This window comes from Amblyomma maculatum, chromosome 1 (assembly GCF_055883805.1).
Source record: "Amblyomma maculatum isolate TAMU_Amacu chromosome 1, ASM5588380v1, whole genome shotgun sequence".
Classification (NCBI taxonomy): domain Eukaryota; kingdom Metazoa; phylum Arthropoda; class Arachnida; order Ixodida; family Ixodidae; genus Amblyomma; species Amblyomma maculatum.
Genome location: NC_139344.1, coordinates 406339868 through 406358571, shown reverse-complemented (window position 1 = coordinate 406358571; position 18704 = coordinate 406339868). Strand labels below are relative to the sequence as shown.

At 44.9% G+C, this 18704-nt stretch overlaps 1 protein-coding gene across 5 annotated transcripts in view; it reads right to left on the bottom strand.

The window, feature by feature from the left end:
• LOC146208813 (solute carrier family 41 member 3-like) overlaps positions 1-18704 on the bottom strand; it is a 152020-nt gene that overhangs the window by 69422 nt on the left and 63894 nt on the right. Inside the window, exon 1 of one of the 5 annotated variants that reach the window (XM_084596165.1) lies at positions 9805-10267. The exons of the other annotated variants lie outside the window; for them this stretch is intronic. The gene's annotated coding sequence lies outside the window, so the exon portion shown is untranslated. Of the gene's footprint in view, positions 1-9804; positions 10268-18704 lie in introns of those variants that run through there. 5 annotated transcript variants of the gene reach the window in all.

Here is an 18704-nt window from a genome sequence, read left to right as displayed (position 1 = left end):
ATTACAAGTACACATACACACTGCTTCCTGTACTTTCTCCTGTCGCGACTTTGAGTAAATTCTAAAGGGCTTGATCCCAGTGCACTGTGGGGATAGCTTGTGGGAAAAAAGAGGAAACTGCATGAAGAAACAAGGAGAACAAGAATTGCTACATAGTACAATTGCATTTATCCTTTCCTACTGTTCTTGTCCTTTAGCAGTGTTTTTACCAGCTCCACAAGACGCATTTTAATGTGTTGTGTAAAAGTTTTAAGAGCAAGTTAAGCCGACATATTTTCCGCTGAACAAATTTTTGTTCCATGAAACACAGTGTTGTAAACATCTTGCGCACTTTCCAAAGAGAAATGTCCTTCTTGAGTCCCACAGTTTAAAAACACACAGCCTGGCTGTTTGTGTCATTACTGTAACTAAAAAAGAAATAAGTTCACATATACAGCTACACCTTGTTAAAATGTATTTTTGTGACCCATGTATTTTTCATTAATAAGCACAGCAATGCTTACAAACAAAACTGCCACTGTGGTACCGTGGTTTATATTACAGTGTGTGAGGGCTTCTAAGGCTCTTTGTATTTGCGTAGGAAAGTAAAACAGACTGAATTACATGGCTGCTACTCTGTGAAACTGCCATCATACCGTTCATTGCACTGTGTACAATATTTTTGTGAATTCATGAATTGTGAAGCACACTGAGACCTTCAGCTCACACACTCTGCTTCCCAAATCACTCTTTCTTATGTTGAAATAGTTAGCAGTTAGTCGCCACTGCAAGGCTTGGCAGCTCATTTGCTAGTCATTGCACAAAATGAATTAAGCTGCCCGCTTAGATTGTAACCATTTTGTTATGACCTTATCCTGCAAAGCTAAGGTAACACTCTTCATAGATGCAAAGCAGAGTAGTGAATCTGTGAATGCAAGCAGCATATCCAATCCAAGCAGAAAAGGAATGAATTCAGGTTAAGTTACATGTGACCTCAGTGTCAACAAGTCAGGTGTTACATCCATGCCTCAGAGCTTTCATAGTGGATCAACATCAGCATTATAGAACCAATACCCATGTGATAATGCCTAACACACGATGAAAAGATAAGGTAATTAATCTTTGCAAATGTGGTATGAGACCATGCACAGTGGTGGTCATACAGCAAATGTAAACTGATATGTGAGAAAACCCAGTTGATCACTTTGCAAGGTGCAAAAAAGTTTAGGCGAGCAGCAAATGTAACAAGGACTAAAAAAATCTGTAATGCATCCTTCATTGTTGAAAGGTTCACACACATACATTATTGATATCACTCAGTAGAAAAGTAATCATGGGCTTCACAGCAAAATGAAAGCAGCAAATAGGCACGGACATGAGCATCGACAACATCTGATTCTGATGCCATCGGAAATATCTCAATTGGTACCCCTTAGCAAAGAAATGCAGCTGAATAGATGCTTAATACAATGAAATCGAGTTGTCATACAGTCTGGCGAGAGTACAGCTGTCAAAGCAACAAGTATGGGATGTAATGTGTGCAACTCCATAACAGCATCATGTCAGTATAAAGCCTATATACATCATTTGTCTAAGCAGTTGTCCAATGAACTTAACTCACCCAAGTTATGCAGGAAGAAAGCAGACTGTAATCACAATAATTTCTTCAATTGTTTTCTTTCTTTTTAACCAAATATGTTTTCATGCTCAACATGCCTTAGGTACACCAAAGTGTCCATATCATGAGGCACAGTTGCATATGGTGTGCCTTTTTTTCATAAGCATAACCTCCCGCCATACTGTACTTTTTTTTGGCATCGCGTCTAAATGTTTTGTTTGTTTTTTTAAGACCTGATGTGGTGATAAAGTGTTTAGCCCATCACATGCAGAAGTGTTCAGTCGACCGATTCATCGCACAGATACTTATTGCAGACATAGGTGCACATAGCTAGCAGGAAATAAAAATAATCAGGAAGATACTCTCAAAGTGACAGCTGCTGTGAAAGTACACGATATTTTCACAGTCTGCACAGTGCCGTCGAGCACCCATATCAGCACAAAGCGCAAACCGCGGCATATAGTGACATATTAGTAGCCCAAAAGCCGTGCAGCTAACGTCGTCGAAGGGCTCGGCGCTCGCACGGGAAGGGCTCGGCAAGCGCAGCACACGCACGGACCGCGACCAACACAGGCGATCGACACATCGAGGAAACAACGTCGTGTTCTCGTTTCTGTTGCGGTCACTGCGACCAGCGGAACGGGTGCCAGACTAGCTGTCACCAAGTTAATTTCAGCATTAGGAAAACACAGTGTGTGACGAACTTTGCAAACATGGACAGTCCTCTTCCTTGCTAGGTGGCAGTCGCTCAAGTCGTAAACACTTTCGCAACACACGCACGGACACTTTTCGATGCGCTGAGGAGCCAATTCCTGTGCATGAAAATCACCGTGAACTACTGTTGCTGGCTGTCGGCCGTGAAGATCCTCGCGGATAGCGATAATCACAAACACATCGTGACACCGGTGCGACCTAGTACACTTCGCTGGTTGGAAGATCACTGCCTTCAGCTCAGCGCAGATAACAGTGGCGCGTATGATCAGACTTGAGGGGAAATCACAGTCGATAGCAACACTAGTATTAGCAATGCGCGCTAAGTATATCGGTTTTTGCGGCAGAGCAACAACTACCATCTACGCCTCGCTCGTCGCTTTGCTTCACACCGCTGGCGGCCATGTTGCCTGGCAAGATCGAGGAGGAGGAGCCAGAGGCGTCGCCTACAGCGCAACCAATAGCTGCAATCCGGTCGCCTTGCTGATCAGCACGTGCGGGCAAAAAGTTGAGATTGAGTCAGCTTTTCTGCGGACGAAGGATGCGGGTGTGCGCTATTGTATGCCCCTCCGAACCGGTAGTCTCGGTGCGGCCGCATGCGTGCGGAACGGGTCTAAAAAGCAACCGTACAGCGGCCGTAACTCAAGACACCCGCGCATATGCGCCGCTCGTAAGTCACAGGAGACGATTCCACCTAGCTCTGCAGCATCAACAAACCCCTGGCGGCTTTGCCCTTTGAGATCCCTCTCTCTCTATCTCTCTCTCAGGGGGTTTACATGAGACCGACAAAAGCCTTGTATACATGAGCCCGACGCAAGCGGGTCGGGTAGGGGGGAGCCGGTTGTCGAGCTGAGCCAGCCCGACCCGTCCGGGTTTACATGAGCTCGTTTCTGTCGGGCAAAGATCGCTGCTACACCGCGTGTCGAGCAAGAGAACCAGGCGCAGGCAGGAGAGGAGGAAAAAGAGGAATGCTCAGACGAACAGCTCACGGTCCCGTCCCCGACCAGCAAGGAGGCAAGAGAGGAGGCGCCTGCCCGACGCGTCAGAGTATACATGCCCCTCGCCCATCGGGTAGGGTCGAGCCAACCCACCCCCTGCAGTCGGGCTGGCGGGACCCGACCCGACGGTCCTTTAGGTCGACCCCCTAGTGTATACATGAGCCCGATAGCCGGTTTTTAGCCCGACAGGCCTCCCCGACCCGACTTTGTCGGTCTCATGTAAACCCCCTGAAAGTCGGGTCGGGGAGGCCTGTCGGGCTAAAAACCGGCTATCGGGCTCATGTATACGCTAGGGGGTCGAGCTAAAGGACCGTCGGGTCGGGTCCCGCCAGCCCGACTGCAGGGGGTGGGTTGGCTCGACCCTACCCGATGGGCGAGGGGTCCTCCTCTCTTGCCTCCTTGCTGGTCGGGGACGGGACCGTGAGCTGTTCGTCTGAGCATTCCTCTTTTTCCTCCTCTCCTGCCTGCGCCTGGTTCTCTTGCTCGACGCACGGTGTAGCAGCGATCTTTGCCCGACAGAAACGAGCTCATGTAAACCCGGACGGGTCGGGCTGGCTCAGCTCGACAACTGGCTCCCCCCTACCCGACCCGTTTGCGTCGGGCTCATCTATACAAGGCTTCTGTGTAAAGAATATATAAAGAAAAACAAGAAATGTCGAGCTCTTGCTCCCGAAAGAGCAGCCAGCAAAAGTCAGCGCGTTCCTAGGTATCAAGTTACAAACCGAAGACGGCATGGTCCACTTTCCCGGAACGACCGGGGAACGCGCGATTGGGAACAAGGGTCGGCGTGGCACCCCGCTGAGGAGAAGGAGGAGCCTGGGCCGGCGACGAGGAGGATGTGCGCACCTGCGGGGTGCGAGTGCTGCTGGGAACGACTGGCCGAGAGAGAAGAGGAGACGAGACAGTGTGGAACGCACCCTTCGTCGGAGAAAGACGCGTGTAAACTTAACTGAATATATCCAGTGTTTTTGTTACCGTTAAAGAGTATTTGTCCGCGTGTGATTTCATCACTTTTATTCGAATCCCCTAAAGTTCAAAGTTGTAGTAACAAAGTTCAGTCTAATATCAAATCAACAACTATTACACTCTGCCTCCGCGCTCTCCTGTCTGCCGAAAATCTGCATGCTGAGAGCGTCTCATTCTGTCACGTCGAATACGGCCCGCGCTACACGACTTTACAATACGAAGATAGTATATGCGTGCGTTATGAGTGAATTGTGAAAACGCTGTAACATTCCCCCGTACTACCTGAACATGATATACTGCAATCACTGTCACTACTTTCCGCCCCGAGGCGAAAAAAAGGGGGAGCTTTCGCTTTCTACCTGCGTTGGCGTGGCCGTTTCGTACGGTGCGCTTTCGCGTCGTCTGCTACACTGCCGTCCAATGTGTTTCTCGCCCGCTCCCGCATGATGGCGCCACATCCTCCTGAAAAAGGCGGATTGAGGAAGCTGAACCCCAGTATCGCTTACGCTTGCCAAGCAACGTCGTTGGGATCTTCTGCTTTCGACTGCCGGCAACGTAATTCCGGCTCTTATAAAGTTCCCGTGCGGCGTGTAAAACTAGCTTCGCGATGGGTTGGGTTCACCTGTATTGCCGTTTTAACTTTTTTGTTTTTCTTTGTCGAGAGCTCTTGCTCACGCTCCTCTCTGAAGCTGCGGTCTCATCGCTTTGATGTTTCATTAACCGGTACGTGTAACATCGGTGCTTGGGAGAAGCAAACACCAGCTCTTAATTTTAATATGCAGAAAAAACAACAAATTGCGCATTAAATGCAGGTTTCTTTGCGAAAGGGTAGAATTTCGCCAGTGTAACGGTAGCGTCACAGCTTCGACTATTGGAATTAGCCATGCCTAGTACCCTAGTCCTTCCAACAAAAGAAACAATAACATACCAACCATTGCTTGCCAAGAATAAAGAGGCCGTCTCTCAAAAAATACAACGAACCCAGAACCACGGGCACCGTGACTAATCTGCCTATACGCGATGTGTGCTTTCAAAGCTGCTTCCTCTTAGGACTTCCGGAAGCGAGCAAATGATTGATACCACTCCGTTTTGATACCTCTTTGACGTACGAATAGGCACGAACCATAGAGATAAAAACGTTTTAGCGGGCGAAACTGTTGGCTTTCACGGCTTTCGAAGGTGGTTCGAAAAAGACTCAAAGGAAAGAAAGAAAAGACTCCGGTTTCCGTTGTGTTTAAGAGAGTTTAACAAATGCCTTCACTGCGACGCCTCCGATGAGCGCGCTATTTTAATATTGCTGGCAGATCGAATACTATCACGAAAGGAAAAGTCAAGCTGTTTTGCTTATCTCTCCTCTTGCGCCTTAATTGCATGGGCACCGCAGGAGCAAGGCAGTGAAGTGAAACCACAATATTAATGCAAAAACGTTTATCGTCTCATGACTGGCGCGTATACATCGAGTTGTCACCACAGCATGCCCTCAAAAACAAAATAGGAAAATTAAGTGAGTCGCACCCATAACAAGAATCGAACTACCAGCTTTCCGTTCCCAAGTCACGGGCGCGAACCCCTGGTCTACGCCTAACTTCCTGAGAGTCAGTCCATAATTATCCTTATTTAGCAAAAGGACGCCGGAGGACCCTGATGCAAAGGGCTATAGCGGCTATACGTACAAAATTGAAATGAAATAATAAAACAAATCAAAAGGCAACAAAAATGAAAGAGAGAGGAATAAAATTAACGAAAAATAAATAAAAAGAAAATGCAAGAACAGTAAACAGACAAGCAGATAAACACAAGTAAATTTGCAGACTTCTCAAAACCAACCAAACGCAACGCGACCTCATAAAGGAACTATTGGCATGGACCTCACAATGCTTTCGTATTTCCGCTCGTAAGGAGACTTGACTGCATCCGTGTAATTATTTTCTTCTAGAATTTCATGTTAGGCGCTATTGATGCTGCGAGTGGCTTGCAGTGGTCCTACCAAAACAGAGCATGTGCACTGAATAGATGGAACAACGAACTCTAAAGCGAGGTTTAGTAGGCTATAATACCTGTACTGCACACCCGCCGCACATTTTGAGAACTGCGTTTGAGGCTGGCTTTCAGGAACTGGAGAAGTGCGCACAGGTCACGGACTGTAGATAAATAATTATTACTCACTTTTCAGCGCACACAAAAACATGTTTCCAAATAAATATGGTGCAATGGAGGAATTTAAAAATAAAGAAAATGGAAGAAAGTTACTTCAGAAAATAAGCCTGACCTAAAAACGTTGTAATTAGCAGATTAACCTTCAGCAGGCTGAATCATTTAGCTTGCTACAAGGAAATGCCGTGTCCCGCGTTAATATTACGCACCAGTGTTTGCAGACGCATCTAATAATATCCTACATATCAAATTTCTCTGAGCAATTATGTCGCTGTCTATGTACGCCTGTGTTTCTTGCTACATACACAGATATCTGACGCAGTGATGTGCGTCACATTCTGCCCTTTAGCTTCACTACCTACGAAAAAGGCCCCAGTGCCTTATTGACGTCAGATTACTCCTTTTACAAGCGTAAATACTCAAGACAGTTCAACGAACCATAACGCGGTTGGTGAAGAAAATAGAATTGGGCAAAAAAGGCAACGGCCTTATTTTATATATACTACATGGTTTATCCCTTGCTATTATTTTTCGACAGCTCTGTCTATAGTTGGCCATTATAGGAAGATTGCGCGTTCTTTATTAAGGTAATAAACTAAACTGAACTGAACTTTGTGCACTACGCCGCCTTGTATGTGACTAACAGGTGGCTGCCGTTGTATTTCCATTTTTCTCGAGAATATTTCTCCTCTTGCAGGCGAAAGCTACGTTCTTCCCTGCACTCTCGTGTAGCAAGCTGTTGTACGATCACTGACATGGGGGTATACACCGAAAGACAGGACGAGGTGTCTGAAGAGGCTGTCGGTTCACCTCACGCACTGGAGCTCGTTCCTGTAACTGCTGTTACCTTGGATACGGGATTTTTATAATGGTCGGACATTCTGGCCACAAAATTAAAAGCGGATATTTTATCCTGCCAAGCGGCACGACCAGATTACCAGCTATTTTATTAAAAACATTACGAGGGACTTTAGCGACTATTTTAGTGAAAGGCGAAAGCCTGAGTGCCGCATTCTACTACGCAACTGGCACTAATTAGTAGGCAATTATTACGTCATTAAGTAGGTAATAATATTCGTGTAATTAATTAAGCATTATTAAAGAATTACTTATTTAGCTATCAGTTAGCGATTGATTAATTAGTCATTAATTAGCACGTGATCATTGATTGACATGTGGCCATATAAGGCAAGCATTCGCGCATAATGTGGTGGTGCTCTGTGATTGGTCGGGACCTTTATGACGTCATCCCACCTCGGCCAATCAGAGCCGCCGCAAAAGCGCGACACATTTTGTCCACGACAGCATGAGCTATTAAAGGCTTTCGCCTTAGTAATTCCAACCGCTTTTTGGTAACCAACGGCTAGTTACAACGATGCGCATCGTTATATGCATTGCGATCTTAATAAAAGTTCAAAAAAGATGAGAACAAAAAATGTGCTACGAACTATGTTACTAGAGGAAACGTGGGTGCAAATTAATCACGAATGAGAAAACTACCCTTGTAAAAAGGACATGGCAACAGGTAATAAAGAATCGATTTTTCAAGCACACTACCTTACCCGCAAGCCCATTGTATTAGAGCGCCGTTAGAGTCGATGAAAAAACTGATAAGTAAAGCACTGAGGCATGTTTTGTTCCCTGCTTTTAGGAGTAATATGTTAGATTGCCTGAAGTAATAAAAATGCACTTGTTTTAATTTTTGACAGCACTGCCTCACATCCCGACCTCACATCAACTCGGCGTATTAATGATGTAAGTGCGTCTTCTATACGCATTAAAAATAAATCAAGTGCTTCCGTTTGTCAGTATCTGACACGATGTATGTATGCTTGGGAAGTGTGATTTCCAGACGACATCTCCAAATACCAGTATATGGTCGTATTAGTCCAATGCATATATAATGTGTTAACGTTGTTTTACTTAAGCAGTATTTTGAGACAGTTGCCGGTCTGCCACCTTTGAACCTGTGTGCCCATCAAGTGAGCTCCAACATAGGTTAATGTTAAAAACTGTATTCCCAGATATTTGCATTCGTTTACAGGGCTAATAGCTCCGTCGATAATTGTATTTGTATACTGAGAAAAACATTTGCTGCAGGCTATCCATTTTTGAAAACTCAGAGCTTCTCATGACGTCAGCGCTGCCTGACATCACTTGGCAATATGCGGCAAGTAGTGGCTCAACATGAAATGGACCTCGTGTTTTTGAATAAGTAGGTATTTATAACAGTCGTCTCTAAACAACGGCAGCGCCGTAGCATTTGAGAGTCAATTCATGCGTACAAAATAGCAGCCAGCAAAGCACGGCGCCCTGGGGGACTTATGGAAGAGCTGGAACTGATAACCGGAAATCCGGTTGTACTGGTTTCGTACATAAGAACCATAATCAATAGGCGCTGGACAAGGGGCCGATTTTTCTCTATATGTCGGAGTTTTAACATCACCTTACAGTACAAAATGAGATGAAAGCATTTCGCGAAATCTAGGAATAGTGTGTCTAGATAAGGGCAACTAGCTCTCATTTAGAAACCAAATATTCACCGGTCGAATCAATTAGTACAGTCAAGACCAACAATCTACGTCGAAATCCGTGCTGGCTTATAGAAAATATTGCCTACTTTCCACTGAAGGGACTCGAATTCTCGAAAATGAAATGCAGCCTAACCTTACCGGAAGTGCGCGAAAGCGAAACGCGCGTAAAGTTGATAAATCAGAGTTTGCTACTGTATTTGTGAATGGCGACTACCTCTAGAACTCCCAGTCAGCTGTAACTTCTCAGTTTTGAAGGCTTTCAGTTTAAATATTGAGAGGGTACTAAAGGGAACCATTACGCGCAGTGGGAAATAAATGTATCCTTGAAGCCGTGTAGGTCCAGAGACCTCATTTGTTTAAATTAGGTAGATCAGCAACCAATCCTTCCGCAGATATTAATACGTTCGCCAAGTTAAGGGATGGCGCCTACACTAAATTCCGTGACTGTGGTGTGAGTTGAAAATACAGAAGGAATGTAATCAGGTATAAATTATGTAATACAATACAAATCATTTATTTCACTTTAGTTCGAAGAACGTTTACTAATTGGGTCATTCGGCTATGTTAGGTATGACCACCTATGGTCGTTCATTGAGAAAAATGTTACTCATTTGTAACCCCGGACACATTTTGAGCTTAGTGAAACCGGCCAAAGAATCACATCAAGCATCGGCAGTACTGAAACCTGAGGGTTCCTACAACATTTGCACGCGGCGTTGCCTTAATGGCTTAAACTTGGCATTATATAGCGTCCCACCACTGCAATATGCCCCATAACCAAAATAAAACGAATTGGTTTCTATTTCCTCCCAGAGTGTAAAGAGGGGCTGCAGTACTCGCTCACCAATGTGCAAACTTCCGCCAGATGGAAGAAAAATGTCGGCGACGTCTAGTAAGCGCAGCAGTCCAACTTGGAGAGCACCTCCGAATCCATTCTGTTTCCGGCTGCGCACGCGTATCGAGTCAAATGAGGGCTTTGCGATACATTTCTACTTATCAGTCGCTGTTATCGGCCACTGCTTTCGTGACGCAATTCTGGCATGCCGAGCAGCGCGGGAAACCACAAGCTGGAAAGGCCACGGGGGGAAACCCGCACAACTATAGCGCACATCTGGACGAACCCAAACGCGACTACTGTACACAGCAGTCCCGATCGCCGAGGCCGATTGTTCTTCGAGAGGACGGGCGGAAATCGCTGGCGGCGACGGGATAGATAACCTTCTCGACGATACACCGTGCCGGTTCTCTTGAGGTCGAACAATAGAAGACTACGCTCGTGATTTACGTCACAGAACTGAGCAGACGTTTACAGTGCACTCTGCCTTGAACTGCTGAGCAGCTGGGCAATTTTTTTCGAACTGAGAAGGATCAACGAACTACAACAGACGTGAGGCAGCTCCCATTGACAGTGCAACAGCTGAAAACGTTTTTCTTCTGCTTACAACGTTTAACGAACAAAGTAAACTTTATCAACTACCAAGTATCGCAAGTCTATAGACAGCAATACTAAATTAACAATGACACACAGCAAGCTTCCAAAATGTTGCATATGGCGAAGACAAAAGGTCCCCGTCAAGACCACTGAACACAGCGATGTCGTGTTAGTGAAGCGCAAATGGCAAAATGTATACTAGCTATACGAGTCCAGCGCTAGTCAGAAGAAGCAGGGCGAAATAACCTAGATTCCTCCTCTACTATGCCCTCTCGAAGCCTATGTGCATACTACACGTCATAGGACCCTCGATAACGGCCTTAGTCAAGGGATTTTAAGAGTAAATGATCAAATATGGAATAGCAGTAAAAATGGCAAGCATCGATATTGCCATGTGGTGATGGCAAAGTCGGTGACACAAATGAAGAGTCTTGGAGTACAGTGAAGAAACTTTTTATTGAGCTGACTTGCGCCCGCAAAAGAACTAAGCAACTCGGCGGTGGCGATAGCAACGAACGTGCTCGTCAATGGTCGAACTAAGAATGCCCGTTACACTTGTAAGCACTGAATTTAAAGGCGGCGAGCAAAGATCCAGATAAAGCCGCAAACGGTACTACCATGACCTGGAACATTGTAGAAACACACGCGAGCGGCTGGAATCTTCTAGATAAGTCCCGACACATCTTTCGCGACATGGATGAATGAAATATAGGAGCGTCCCCTTTGAAACGGTGTGGTATCAGTTGCTATCATGCTCATTTTTCCCCCTATATCTTAATTATTGTTTTAAATTGGTTAACTATACCATCATTCTATTTATTGAATCTTTGTTTCTACATTACTAGCATAAAGTCACTTTTCTGCTTTTCAGCCACAATCTTCCAGTCGTTTTTTGCTAGCTTCCACCGCTGCTTTATTCACCCACCCACTGGTATCTTTACACTTCCGAGCTTCAGGAAGAGTGACTGCGCCTGCATAGATTTCCGGATGGATACCATTACATTCGAGTATAATATGGTCAATTGTTTCAGTGGAGTTACCACATACTGCACATGCGTAATCTTCATTTCTTTTTGTAGCTGCGTGTTCTAAGGCACTCTGATCTAGCTTCAGAAAGTCGGGAACTGCCTCTTGAGTTATCAAAAAAAGCTTCCTTTCTGATCTGCCTTTTCCACTTTAGGTATAGTTCCACACTCTGTTTCTTTTCCATCGAATTTATCCAATTTTTACCTTCTATGTTTTTCACCTGTTGCTTAACGCTATTTATTTCTTCGTCCTTGTGACCAGCATACTTACTGGTTAGTTTCCTAGTTCTTTTCCTCCATTGTGGGTCAACACTTTTTAGGTATAGGTATTTAAATACTTTAGCTGCCCATCTCTTACTGTCCAATTTCCTCAGGCGTTCTTCATACAATATTTTACTCTGATCTTCCCGTACTTCGAAAGATGCCCAGCCTATATCTCCCTGTACCGCCTCATTTGTGGTTTTGCCGTGGGCACCCAGTGCTGATCGTTCGACGGCTCTCTGATTTATTTCTAATGTCGACTGTACCTCCGATTCCAGGCACAAAACCGTATCTCCGAAAGTAAGCCCGGGCACTATAATTCCTTTCCAAATACCTTTCAAAACATCCTACCTGCTGTGTCCCTACAATTCCCTATGCTTCATTATCCCGGCATTTCTTCGCCCTTTTGCCTTAAGTGATTGCTCATGGTTTCCAATGTATGCATATCCTTCGTTTACCCATACCCAGAGATATTGATATTCTGCCACTATGGGTACTTCATGGCCTTGTATTTTAAGGCCCTGATCCGTTGAGCCGTTGAAAATCATCAAACCCGACATCACCAGAAATCATCATCAGAAATCATCATCAGAAAGAAAAGGATAAAGCGTCGTCTCGCGACAAAGAGCATGAATAAACACGGAATACAAAATCGATAAGCGCGCTAGAATCACAATGATAAGGCCGCATGCCAGCGGCTGTCGCATAAGAACAAATAAAGATTTAAATAGTTGGCGGCAATATCAGCAAAAATTTTAATGAAGATAGTGTTGGGCACTTTCATATATTAAAAGTCGCAAATTAAGAAGAGTAATTTAGTACCCGTGTCAGTAATGTACAGTGGTGAGCAGCCTTGTCTAGAGCGCGCCGATGGCGCTCTGCGGAGCAAGTCAGCGACATCTAGCGTTAGGCTCTGGCAAATAAGAGGGATGCCTGCTCGTCGCTTCCTTGTCCAGCCAACGCGTTGCGAGTACCGTTATGCCGCTAATGCCGCGCTGCCTTTATTTTTGAGGCTGTGACGGTGGCCAGAGCTTCGCGATGCCGCCATCTTTACCGAGTGAAACGAGACGGTCAACCAAGCAAGCACGAGCGATAGCGGATTAACGCGCGTTCGTGCATTCGCACCACTCGCCTCCCCTGTGCTTTCGCGTGGAGGGAGTCAAGTTCTTATATCTGTACGGATGTGAAATGCAGTGTCCATTGTAGCTGATAATCCAGCGCTGACACGCCATCAAACAATATGCCTGCAATGCGTGATGCGTGGTGGTAACCTAATATGGACAAGAAGAAAACAGAAACTAAACAGCCAACTTGGCCCCATTCTCGCACTCTTAGATTGGGGCCTGCTTGAAAGATGCGATCACCCAATATCACTTGCTCTTGCTTCTGAACCGAGCGGTGACCCGATATCACCTGCACTTAGTTGGCTAACCACTTGGTGATTAGCGCGAAAAGCACTAGTTTTCCTGTCATTAAGCTCGCATCTGGCGACATGAAGCGCAAGCACTGAGCGGAAATGAGGCCGAGAACCAAGTGAGCAGGCATGAGGGATAGGGGAGGAACGATTCTGTAGCTGCACCGATGTAGTAATTGTAAGGGGTCGTTGTAACTTTTTGTAACGTTCAATTTTGTATGTATTTTTAGGTGGTCTGCCCCTAGCAAAGGGGTTCAGAAGCTAAACTCGAATATATTCACCCAGATTCGAAAGCACACATTTAAATTTTGTATCCTGTCTAATAACACGTCCCCTGCGCACCGGCTATCGTTTATTGTCGAGTCTTGACTCTGTCGAGCCTGTGTGAACTATGCATCACAGTTTTTGTGTTCGCAGTAAATTTTCTTTTCGCGTAGGCGAACGTAACCTGCCTCAACGCACCTGTTTTATTAAATATTGTCCTTTTTGGGTCTGATCTTTTCAACGTTTTCCTCTCAGTACGTGGCAGGGAAAGTGGTCTTGCCGATATGTCGTTCCCTCGCAGTGTGGGCAGTCGGTCGAACAAAGGAAGATAACCATGATGTAGATAAGGGCGTTCCTGCATCAAAGCCCAAAGTGAGCTCAGTATGAAAGATCCAAATTCGTTCAGAATTAGAACGATATTCTCCTAGCCTCTCCAAAGAAGGAAGACCTGGGGATATTGGTGAGTTGCTATCATTCGTCCCATATCCTGCTGGAAAAGGACCAGGCAATGGCAGTTTTTTTCGCGTGCCCCATTAGTAACTTTTTTCTCTCTTAGATCATAAAAACCTTGGTTCTGTTGTTTCTACTGGGATATGTCATTGCTACAAAGAATGTCCCGCACGCTTGATTGTAAATCGTCGCGTTTTACAAACAGCCATCATCCAGTCATCTGTAATAGTAGTGTGCCCGCCGTCCCCGCTCTTGTTCACTCTGTGCTTGGAGCCACATTGCGCAAATCTATAAACAGCACAGCAATCAATCGTTTACATACAATTATCATAAACTGAAGGTATTAGCATATGCGGACGACCTCGCGTATTTCCGTTATAACAATTCGTTCTAATTGTTCAAAAGAGGACTACGGTTCAGTATCAGATTCCCAGATTAATCGTTCCAGGAGTTGCGGTCTATCGTTTGGCATGTGGGGGTCGATAGCTGTTGAATATCCTGGTGTGGTATGGGCATCTAGGCTACAGTCCCTCTGAGCGTCTAAACTGTAGTGCGCATTACTCAAAGATCATGTGTCAAGTCTTCAGCGCTACGTACAGATGTTTGACCTTATGGTTTCCCTAGTTTTTGCTGGGCAACTCACAAAAAATGTACTAGTTTCTCCAAATAATTCATTGCACAGGGCTTTATGTCCAGCGTTTCCACAGTGTTCGATACTTTTGTGTATGATACGTATTTAGAATCTAAGAGGCTTGTAACCTTTTGTGGCCTGTAAGCGCAAGTGGCTTAACCACCTGTCCAATAGTTTCGCGTTTCATGCTTTTCCGTGACAGTTCCCACCCATATTTCACGCATTTTTGCAAGAAAATGTATTTCATGTTTTACCTAATTCGTGATCTAATGTTCTAATGTTCGTGATCGTCCCTATTGATGGAGTGTAATGCATAAGGTGCATGTAGCTGCTCGATTCCTACTGATTCGATTTTCCCCTTAGTTCCTACTTTCAATGTTAAGGTAAGGTTTCGACCATAATTTAGCTTATATCCTCTTCGCGCTACCCATGTATCGTAATTTGTATTTTGGTTTCCCCGGACATGATTTACTTCAAAGAGTACGAAAAATAACTATCACGTCAATAAGACTTTACAAGCTGAGACTGCCCGTTATAATATGGTTAGGAAAGAAGGGCATTTTTGTAACGACGGTAAACTGCCCCCTTTGTGATTCTCCAGAAGTAATTGAGGATTGTTTCATTGATTACAAAATTGTTATACAGTTCTTGGATGTTATGCAACGAACATAGCAATAAAGGTCAATTTCACACTACATTTTGTACGATATCTCAGTACGACATCTCGCCGCTACTTTCTTCACGTACATGCTATCCACTCTTTCGATAGTGCCTGTGGCAGGCATTATCCACTAGCGCAATCATTTACCTGTTTTCACTATAACCCGCTCCGTGCTAATGCTATAGGTTTTGTTACGGTGACATTGGGAGTTTGACGGCCCAACGTGCTCAGCTCCTTATACACGATTGGTGAGTCTCCGCAACCCATCTACACAATGAAAGCCCGTAACCTCTTGACGCCACCACTCACGCGATTGTTTGATTAGTGTATGTCCATATGACGCAAGATAATTTTAAGTTCAAATGTGAATATCAATGCACAAAGGTCAGGTTGAGCGATCAATGTCAAAGTCTAAAGGTCAAGGTCAGATATCGAAGTCAGGGCTCAGCACTGATGCTAGCGTGGTCTGACATCGAAAATTCACCTGCGGGTTGGCTGAGGTTGAAACTGCCCAGAGACATCAAAACAGGGCTCTTGCGTTTAGCAGAGCTACGTCTTTAAAACATGAATACAGCAGTTTATCTAGGCAGCTGCATCGGCATTAATACTCAATTCTTACGGAACTGACAGTAATGTTGCTCCGAAACTTATTTGGTTCTGTGCGGTTACTCTGGGTGAACATGGCTTTCCTCCGGAAGTGGTCCTCGCTCTGCACACATTTCCATCGCATGAAGGCGGCGCTTGAAGTTGCACTCGTAACAACATCCACCGTCAAGTGCGCATTTTGTTCTTTTCTGGCATTCTTTCTCGGCCATTTCTCTTTCCCTTTTTTTGCTCCCTTCTCTCATGTGTTGGAAGCCGTTGTACCACGTACGCTGTGAGCGACCAGCGGGTAACCCTCCAACCAACTTCGTTCGTGCTGCAGGAGCTAGCTGAAAATCTCTTCAAATCTTCGTATGTGCATCAACATGTAGGCTGAGCTTTACAAACGCCCTGCTTTAATATTCGAGTTGGTGACAATATCCAAAAGAAAATAAAAAGCAATATACCTGGTTTTGCTGGTGCTCATTGTACATATGTCCCTCTTGTACAACGAACATTGCATCTGCGTGAGACGTTTTTATACTCAAGCTTGTCTTTTTCGTTGCTTTTCTACGTTGAGTTTTAAATATAATTTTATAAACTTTGTATTGCTGCTATCACCACCGCCACCGATTTTTTGTTTTTTTTTTCTTGCTGGGGCAAGTGAGCTCATTGAAGCTTCGCTTTAAAAAGCGTTTTGTTGTTTTCTCGAGTGCTTCACTAACTTTGCAACTATGTGAAAACATGGCCTTGCAATAGCATTATCATGAATAAGAAATGCAATCTTTCCGAGAGCTCAACCTTGTGCACTCTCGCCGGGTCTGTGAACCACGCTTCTCAACTTGCACATATATATAGCGTATTTAAGCCGTGTTCAAATGAATTCGATTTTATGAAATGTTTATTAGGGTGACGTGGACCTTTTGTGGTCACTTATTATGAACCATTTTATAAAGGTCTTGACATCGTCCAAAATCAAGCATCGTTATTTTTTTTGTTATAATCACAACTAAATATTTATCACAATTTCATTTTTTCATTTACAAACACTGCGGTGTCAGAGACAACGAAGGTGGGCAGAGTGCACGGAACAAGAGATGACGTGTATTAAAAAGCACCTAATATGCAAGAAAGAGCTGTAAACGATGCCAAACCCGAGGTGATTGCAATTTGATTCCTTTCAGAAATGCCAACTGCCGGTCGACTATGTAGCTAGCACAAGGAAACCAGGCAGCAGTAGAAATAACAAAAGTAGATTTGAATAAATAATGGGAGCACTCCTCCAGTATGACGAAAGAGTTGACAGGGAATGAATTCATGCATATTTTACGCCTGGCTGAAATGCTCGGGGAACACCCTTAAGCGTACGCAGAACTCCAACACTGCTGCCATAGTGCTGCCTACTACGATGTAGTGGCTTTATGGCTTCTGTCATACATTTTGCACGGGTTCAAGGACAACTGGGCACCCATATAATATAATGTTTGAAATCGTTTTTATGCATTAGTGACGCGTTGGATAAATTTACGACAGATGGCTTCTACGTTTCAACCCAGCCGCTGCGGCCGTATTTTGATGGACGGGAAATAAATTTAAAAAACGCAAGCTTTCGTTAAAAGAACGCCTGACAGTTTAAGAAAACTGCGAGTACTTCACTACGGCGTCCCTCAAAGTCCATATACAACTGCCAACGTTAAGCAGCTCGCATCATACAGTTTACCCAAGGAGCGCAGATGCATGGTAAACCAAAAGAATGATATCAGGTTGCAGATTAGGAGCACGAGACTGATAAGTAGGAGGATGCGCGGTGCGTAGATTAGACCTTTGTTAATGGCTCTGCTTTACCTATGAAGCGCAGCTGTAGGAAGGCATCGAGCATGACGGAAATTTCACTTTTTATGCGGCAGGCAAACATATATGGAAATCGAGTGACTCGTGAAAGAGACACGAAGGAATCCACTAGCCACTTAAAAAAAGGAAAGCACGGGAGATTATTGTGCTTCTGTGTTGATCAATGCGCAACAATAACGTATGTACGGAGTTATCAGATTAGAAAGTAGAACAAAAATAACCACGTGCCGTCGGCGGGACATAAGGTAGCGCAGCGGTCTTGCCACAGGTGAGCTGTTCACAGTGTTTACGACGGCTGTGTTCGCCTTCGTTTGCTTCACCCACTTGCTGCACGCACCGTAATGTTTGGTCAATTTTTTTGCCCCTCCTTTCTTTTCTAGGTGAAGAATGTCATTGACTAAAGAAAGATCGCAATCGTTTCACCCGGGAGCTCATAATAAAGCGGCAGCGCCTATGTTCCGAAGTGATCGTTCTGCGCATGTTCCGAAGAGAGCAGCCGATGGCGCGCAGAGAATATAGAGAAGGAGGGGAGAGGGCACTGCAAGAGAAAACGAAACAGGACAGACGACATCATGCTGCAGGTCGTCTGGCGACGCTCATCACAGGAGGAAGCGTGGGAATCGGGCGTAGCAACGCGAGAGAGCTTTAGCCGTCTTAGACATAGCCGGCGTAAATATCTCGAAACTTTTGTTTAACATTGATTCACAGCAACCAAAAAAAAAAATCCCCTATGTTTTTTCTAGTGCAGGCGGCTGTTGGCTGCCTTCGTACTGTTTCCAGCGCACTCATTTGTCCCACGATGGCAACACCGTTCCACGGCAAACAAAACAAAAAACAAAAACAGAAAATGTGTCGCTGGCAACATATTCAGAAGCCATGGGAAAACGCGATTAAAAATACTACACACAAGTGAAGGACACAGAACAGCACGTGCGCAGATGATCACACCCGACAATTCTGGTTACAGCGCATCCAGTTTGTGAATTTAGTCGCAGGTTACACCTGGAAGCTGCTGCATAGTGATAAACGTATACGGTGGCCGCTGGCCGAACATTCGAGAGTCAATTCTGGATCGTTAGCTACCCGGACGAATGGCATAAAGTAGGTACTCACTCGTGAATTGTGAATCATGTCCAGAGAAGCTACTTCCCACGCGTGTGCACTATAGGAAAC